The sequence below is a fragment of the Quercus robur genome, chromosome 5 (assembly GCF_932294415.1).
Source record: "Quercus robur chromosome 5, dhQueRobu3.1, whole genome shotgun sequence".
Classification (NCBI taxonomy): domain Eukaryota; kingdom Viridiplantae; phylum Streptophyta; class Magnoliopsida; order Fagales; family Fagaceae; genus Quercus; species Quercus robur.
In genome coordinates this window covers 28038982-28047947 of record NC_065538.1, presented here as the reverse complement: position 1 = coordinate 28047947, position 8966 = coordinate 28038982, and positions in this window count along the sequence as shown.

The following is an 8966-nucleotide window of genomic DNA, read 5'->3' as shown; positions in this document are numbered from 1 at the left end:
GCCTAATTTTTACCCCAAAAGCATGCTCGGTCCACGGCTGACTTGAAAGAGCCTGGTTGGTATTCAGATTCATGGTCAGCCTTTCAAAAGAAAAAAGTTCAAAGCCGATAAAGTATAAACTCATTTTTTTTTTTTTTTTAAATAAAAGATCGTTTATTAACATTATATTTCAGCTGTTTTCCTTGAAATTTACTCCATTAAAATAATTGAAAGGTTGTATCATTCATGGTCAAAAAAATCATCTTTTTAATTGCAATTACACAACCAAAAGCGAAATGTATGAAGGAAATTCACTTAACAATTAACATTACTATAGGATTAGTTATTATTCCATTTAGGTAGATTTCCATCCATGTGTTTTTATTATTTTTTTAGCACCAATTATCTTACACTTTCCATAATCAAGCTCCTGCTAGTATACACAAATATAAACTTTTTTTTTTTTTTGTTTTTTCCAAACATGTAAAACCTTTTTTTTTTTAGGGTAGATTGAAGAATTTAGTTGTTTTTGTTTAGAGAAATAAAAAAAGTTAGGCATTTAGTATGAGGTAATGTTTTAGGATTCCTAGAAATGTTGAAAGATTCTCTAACATTATCTTGTTTAGTTACAAATTACATAAAAGAATTATATGCTCAAGGGCATCTAAATTCCCTCAGGACAGGCTCCCCTCTAGTTCAAATTTCTCTCATTTCCTCCCATTTTATCTAGATGCAAGACATGTGTTAGAAAAAAAAAAATCCAACGGCACAAAACAAGCCACCCAAACATTGAAACCTTTCAGCAACCAACTTCTTTTTAGCAAACCCACCGGACCACCAACAACTTCTAGTGGTAGACCCATGGCCGAAAATATGCCAAGACCGTTGCCGTCTACTGCCAAAGATTACTTCGTAATTTTTAGGACAATCCCCATTGCCGAAAATACCTCAAATTTCTCAAGATTTGCTTCCTCAGATAATTTACTCCTTTTCTTTTCCCATTTCGTAAATTTTAATTGTGTTTTCTTCAACTTTAAAATCATTTTGTTGGGTTCACTTGGTTTGCCTTTGTAACTCACGTTGTAGTTACCTTCAATTGCTTTATTTTTGGGTTTGTACTAAATTAATATGGATAGACTAGAAAGAGTATGGGATGAAATTAGGTTGTAGTTATGAAATTTATGGAAATTGGAAAAAAAGAAAAAACTAATGAATGAAAACGATAATGGCAAGAGACACATAATAATGAGTTTGTATGCTAGGTGTGTTTTAAGGGTTTGTCCACCGTAAAATTATTGAAACCCAGTTTATTACCAAATGTTTGCAGTCTTGGCAGCACTGTGATGGTGTTGGTGTATGGCCATGGCGGTGGTGGCTCTACTATGGGAAGTGGCCAGCGGTCTAGTGGGTTTGACAAGACAGGTTGGTTGCTGAGAGAATAATAAATTGGGTTTTTTTTAGGTGGCTTGTTTTGTGCCGTTGGATATTTTTCTGACACGTGTCTTGCGTCTTGATAAAAACAAGAGGAAATGGGAGAAATTTGAATTGGAAGGGAGCCTATCCCAATTCCCTCTCAATCTCATTTTTGAAGGAATGTGGATTTCCTTTAAAACAAATGCTGGTATCTACATTCTCATGTCGGGAAAAAGTTACATTTCTTATCAACTAACAATTTGACCCATTCTCCCTACCCTTTAACCAATAGAAACAAAACTAAAAATAATAATAATTATAAATTGACAATTTAAATAATTATATTTGTATTATACATGTTGTGGGGCCCAGCAATTTATGGGCCGGGCCCACTTATTCATGGGGAGCCCTAAGGCCCAAGCCGAAGAAGGTTATAGTCCAAACTCAATAACGTAAAGCACAAATCGGCCCGGAGAAGCAGCCGAGGACAGTGCAGTCCTCGGCTGACCCAAAGCTCCACCAAGAAGAGGGGCAAAAACGGTATAGGGACAAACTTGAAAGAAAATCTAAAATATCTAGGAAAGGCTGCCCTTACTACCTTCCCCATACCTAGCTCTGCACCTAACAGAGCCGTATGCTTTAGCTTTATCAACCACTCCCAACGACTTTGGTCTTGGACTGACGGGACAAGTATCAGTGTTGGAAAAGTTGACCCTACACATGGACGAAGGAAAGTGAACGCAGGCTAGTATAAAAGAAAAAATAAGTAATCTGGAGAGGGGGCTGGGAAGACTGGCCAAAAAGGAAGGGCCTCCCAGTCCACCTCCAGGAGAAAGACTCCAAGGGTGAAGACACCTCAATCACATATGAGCACCACAAAAACCCACCGCTGGGTAGCCGAGGCCTAGCCTTTCGAACCCACTCTCTACAAATGATATTGTCTGGGCCCATTCACGTGCGAACCCAACACTACTGCGGTTCGTCGCGGAACGTGACCCTACACATGTCATTTAGAAAATGTTGTACTATAGACTATAGTTGTATGTAAATTTTGAGGATTTATAGTTTATATTTTGTTTCTCATGGTTTATTTAGTGTAAGATTTTTTTTTTTCCTTTTTGATATTGTGCTTATGAATCAAAGCATATTTTGGAAAAAAAAATATTTTATAAGATTCGTAGAAATAAATTAAATAAAGAATATCATATCTCACAATTCTTATTAGATTCCTAATCAAACCAAACATAAAAATAATTTTATCTCTAGACATCACATTCTCAAGAATCTAAATATTGGGATTTGGGTGTAATGTGAATTCCCTCAAACCAAACCTCCCCAATGCCAAACATGATATCCAATCATATATTAAATTTGAGGACATTTGATTTTTGGTTGACCTTATAATATTGTGTTACAAAAGCTTTTGAGACATTACAATTTTACACATCATTATTCAAATATATATTTTTAATTCAAATTTAAACTATATTCTATATTTAAACCCCCTATTAAAACCTTTAACATACCATATTTTAATTAAGTAGTAGAACAAACAAAATCATTATAGTCAAAAAGAAGAAGAAGAAGATGAGCTCTCTCTCCTTAATCTAAATGCCATGGACTGACCCACTGTTGTTTTGGTTATCTCCGCATATGGTGACATTGAGTCTTTATAAGAACATCAACATCCGAGGATGCAAAAAAAAAACATATATTGCATTCTCAAACACCACTTTATCTATTTTACCAATCTATTTTACAACTCACTTTACATCCCAGTTTTTTCTTTTACACGTAACCCAATAAAATAATATAAACTACCTAATAAAATAATAAAAGTACTGTCCTCCCATTCTCTTTTCCTCTTTACACACAACCACAAATATTTTTTTTCTTTACAACCTATGACCAGTAAGGTTGCATATAAGCAACCTTATTGTTCATAGGTTGCAAATTTTTTTATGTTTACAAACCTCAATGGAGTGGGTTTATGACATCTTGGGTTATAAAATAGCAATTGGGGGGTGTTTACACCCCCAATGCTAGTGCTCTAAGGAAATAAGACCTTCACATAAAGGGAGGATTGTATGATCCCAATGGAATGGATCCAAAGGTGGGGATAACAACAAGTTGAAGCATGCAAAGATATCCATAAATTGGAATTCCGCTTTTAGGGGGCGTTTAATTCGCCATGATGTTACATTACGCCGTAATATTACATTATTGTAATCTTACATTAATGTAATCTCAATACAAGAATATAACATTAAATTGTTTAGGAAAGTGATGAAATTAAGATGATGTGATATGTTTTGTAATTTTAAATTATAGTAATGTTAGAAAAAATAAAATAAACCAAAAATTTTAATGTCATATCATCGTAATATGCATCACATCAAGGGCACATTACAGCGAACCAAACACCCCCTTAGAACATTCACATCAAGAATGATAAAAATGCTAAAAAGGCAATTTAACAATCAACACACAAAAATACCTACTGCATCAAAGCTCTCAAATGGTAAAAAGTTTAACATTTAGCAATAATAAGCTGTCATCTCTAGCAGCTCACTGTAGCTGAATGTTATAATAAACTAATACCAATTTATTTGTCCCATGTGTGCCTCTTTCTTTCTGTTAGATTTGCTTCTCCCTCTCTCCCTTTCATCTTCTCTCTATCCTTTATGTATCATGCTCTCTATCATCCTTCCTTTATTCTTTTTTTTTTCTTTTGCTATGGCCGAAAGGTTTGATTGGGTTGATTTTGTGGGTTTGCCTGAAAGTGTGGGTTTGGGCTGCGTTGATTTCGTAGGTCTGCAGTAGCATTTAACCAAAGCATTCTTGTTATTGAACTCCTTTCCAAATTTAAACAGAGTAGAATGACAACTCACTTGAACTGAGATGCCAAAAAGACAACTCCTGGTGGTGAGGCACTTCCTCCATCTGAGTCATCAATGCCTACAATTCCTTCAAGCCAGGTGGGTTTTGATTTGTGTCGTGTGTGGTGGTTATGGTAGTTTGGCTGTGGTGGGTGGTGGCTATGTAGTGTGCGGGTTTCGTTTTTTCTAGGATGTGCAATGGGTGGTGGTTGTGCAGTAATTAGGTGGTTGTGATGTGGGGGTTGTGGCTTATGGGTGGCAGTGGTGGTATGGTGGTGGTGGCTAGTGGTGGCCGTAAGTGGTGAGTGGTGGGTTTGTTGTTGTTTTTGCTATTTCTTTTGCTTGGGAGAAGAGAGACAGAGAAACGCAGATTTTTAACATAAAAGAATTTAAAAAATAATAATATTTAAATGAAAGTGCTAAAAGAAATAGAACCTTTAACGTTGGGTATATTGAAAAGTGATGTGTTAAAATAGATAAAGTAGTGTTTTGAGTTGTCAAAAACTAAAAATTTTAACATTCTTGATGAAAATGCTCTTAGGATTGTTGGCCCAATCATTAGATCAAGGGTCACATTCCCAAGAACTTCTCTCCTTGTGTTGTCATAGGCCTAAACATATTGGCAAGATGGCACAAAATCTTCTATCCTAAAAGCCTAAACAACTTGTACTTCTTAAAGGACACATATTCAATGCATTCCCATCACCAATATTTATATTTATATTTTCAAGCACCTTGAATCAACTAAGCAGAAAACCTGCCAATTTTAGAAAAAATGGCCTAGAGTATTGGTGGTTGATATCATATTTTGTCCGATATCGATTAGCATGCTAAAATACTTGCTTAAGAACTAAAATGCCAAAACTCGTACTTTTGGAAGTAAGGAGAAAAAAAGGGAATTACATGGAAAAATTCTATTTACCCCAATTGTACATTGGATAAATCATCCAATATTCAATGTCGACTAACCCTAACCGGAAGTAGTAAAAGAAGTTAACCTAAGATCCAATCGTCCAATCAAGATAAAGTTTTTTCCATCTTATAGATTATGAAATTCTTTTCAATACAATAGTTCATGGGCCAAAAACAGAGTTGAAACAAATGAAATATCAAGAAAATACCAAAACCCAGATTAAAGGTATTTTAGAAGGTAAAAGAGTTGTTCTTAAAGAGTTTTCGTACAAAAAACTGTACCAATCCAACCATAATGGATGCTAATGGCCAAGACTCTATTGAAGTATGATGGGTTAGCTACCTTCCATATAAAGGGTTCGATGATATCTTCTCCGGATTAAGAGAAGCTAATTTTCCAAGAAAAGTGCTACAAAATTTTTTACACTATATCACATGTTGGTTAGGATTTGAGCACATGTAGTTCATTTAACACATGACTTAATTCATAAGCACATGTTAAATTAATTAGTCAATTATCTTAACCCATATGGGCCAATGAGATTAGAGCTAGTCTCCTATAAATACATAATTATAATTCAACATTAGATATCATTGAAAAATAAACCAATTGATTGCTTAGTGCATTTACTCTCTCTCTCTCTCTCAATATTTCTCTATGGACGATGACTACCTCGAATTAAGTTAATTTCTCTACAATTTTCATAAATTCCCTTACAATTCTCATTCATCCCTATTAGAAACCACTAGGTTCCTAACACGACCCAACGACCCTACCTTCGACCCACCAATGATAAACCTAACTCGTAACACTCCACCACTACACAAACTCGGCCAATTGCAAAAACCAACACCGAACCCATAACCACTGCAAAAACCACTAATCTCAACGCCTTGGTATCAATGCTGTGACCCATAATCCACCAACCATACCACCTACTAATCTTGACTTTCACAACCACTATAGACATCATATTTTGTAACCCTTACGACTTAGGCCCCTGTTCTCCAATGAAGTTGAAATTCTGAGGCCCAAGGTTGGTTTAGGGCCTAATCAGATTACAAATTGACTTGAGAGGTGTTAAAATGGAAAATATAATTTTTTATAAACAAATATATCTATTTTTGGAAAATAAAAGGCCAAGAAAATTCTAGGCCTACGTACGTAGGTCTGATGCATGCGTAAACAAGCATGGACTTGCACACATGGCTAGGATTTCAGAAACCTATAAAAGACAAGTTTTTTGCATTAATGTTGAGGTTTGGAACGAATTCCACATCATCTAGGAGATGTTCTAAACCCCTATTTTCTCACTATATAAAGTCATACATGACATCTTTTCAAAACACACAAAAAATCCTAAGGGAAAACCTAAAATTCACTAGCAATAGTGAATCAAAGAGAGAGTTTTTCACAAAACATCCTCAAGTCAATTTTATTTTGATTGGGACCATTTCTAGCCTTGATCTTTGAGTTTTGAAGTTTACTAATCATTCTTGTTTGATTGTGAGTATATTTGACTAAGGGAAACAGTCAAAATCAAACTCAAAGAGCTTCTTGTTGGAAGTATTGAGTTCTAAACTTTTTTTTTTCATTTGTTTATCTTTTCTTGCTTTAATCTTTCTGTGTTCCTTTCTGTATACTATAACATACTTGTTTAGCCTAGGTTTTCTTTGCTTTATGATTTTAAGCGTTCTAGGTTGTTAGATTAGCTTTCCTTTCTTTTTCTGTTCTTGCTTTTTGGGTTAGGGTTCTTCTGGGCGTGTCTACGTGCGCATGCTTCTACATGCGTATGTAGACTCAAAGTATACGTATGCATACAACTAACGTGCGTATGCAGGCCTATGTATGCGCACGCATACTCGTGCCTAGAAACCCTAATCTGAGTTTTTCTGCTTCTATTTCTTTGTTTCTTTCACATAATATGCTTCTGTTTTGATCTTCTTGTATATTTTTGGGCTTTTGTTTCGTTGTTTGTATGTTTGCTTACTTTAACATGCTAGATTAGGGTTTCCTCTTTGTTTCTTGCTTTAATACCATGCATTCACATGTCCATGCATTCACATGTCCATGCATTTATGCCATAAGTGATGTGGTGCAGTAAGGTATGTAAGGTAAGACATGCGTTGGTATGAACATGCATTTTAGTGATGAATATGTTTATTTGATGTTTGTTTTCATGTCTAAAAGTTTGGAATATATTTTTAATGATTAATACTTTGTTTCCATGCCTACTTTTCTACCATGACTTGTTTTGCTGCTTTGGATGAGATAATGCGAGATGCCATGATAGATGAATGCTAGGGTTTATGATGTGATTGTCATGATAGATGTATGTTAGGGTTGGTTGATGAGCATGATAAATGAATGTTAGGTCTTGAGATGAAATGCCATGTTGTATGCTTAAATGTATGCTAGTGTGTGTGTGTGTGTATGTGTTAAGATGCAATGTTAAATGTGCCTTTAATAGGAATAAGACATAGGACACAATGAGTGGAAGCCAACCTATGGGTTGGGCGGTCTTGGGTGCCTATCATCTTCCCAAGACCGTACCTAAATTCCAAACCCATACTCAGGTAGTAAGACTAATCCTTCCACATAAGGGCACTATATGCATGGTTCCTAGACCATAAAACTAGGTGGCAACTCTTTGTTTCTCCGCCCCGATCCACTCAGTCAAGGCGTACTTCCTAAAACCACGCGTTGCACCCACAACCACCACTTCCATACCCATACCCACACAATTGCAAAGCATAAAACCACCACCAACCAAAACCACAAGCTTTGCTGAGATAGCACAAGATAACCCAGCCACAACAAAACCAACACAGACCTCACTCATAGAAAATTGAAACAAACCCATATTGATAGCGGTGACAAGACCTAACTATTAGGTCCATAATTTTTAGAATCGTCAACCCATGCCAAATTATTTGTCTTTTGTTGAGTTTTATGTGTCTTAAAGTGGTAATTGAAGGTCAAGTTGAAAACATAAAGATTGCTTAAGAGCAACTTAAGAAAAAGTGCATTTTCAACGTATGTATAGACGCATTTTGTACCCATTACGATTCGGGCCCCCGTTCCCCAATGATGCTCGAACTCTAAGGCCCAAGGCCAGTTTAGAGCCCAATCAGATATTAAATTGACTTGAGGAGTGTTAAAATAGAAAATATAACCTTTTTAAATGAGAAAAATCTATTTTTGGAAAATTAAATTACCAAAGTGCCTCGGCCTACGTACATGAGTTGTGACTTGCGTACGCGAGCTAAAGCATGCGTATGCAAGCACATTCTTGTATACGCAGCTAGGGTTTCAGAAGCATATGAAAGGCAAGTATTCTACAATAATGGCTGAGGTTTGGAATGAATCCCACATTGTCTGGGAGCCATTCCAAACCCCATTTTTTCAATTATAAAAATCCTTACATAGTACATTTTCAAAACACAGAAATTCCATGGAAAAAACCTAAGATTCACTAGAAAATAGTGAATCAAAAGGGAGTTTTTTTACAAAATACCCTCAAGTCTTTTTTCATTTGATTGGGACCTTTTTTGGCTACAATCCTTTGAGTTTAAGATTATTAATCACTATTTTATTGAATTGTAATAGATTTGACTGAGGGGAATGGTAAAAAATCAAGCTTAGAAGCTTTTGTTTTAAGGTATTCTTTTGAACTTTTCTTTTTGCTTTTCTACCTTTAATTTGTTTCTTTGTTTAGTTTATGTATGCTTTTTTAGGTTAGTTTTAGGCTTTCTTTATGTTTTTTAGCATGTTAGGTTGCT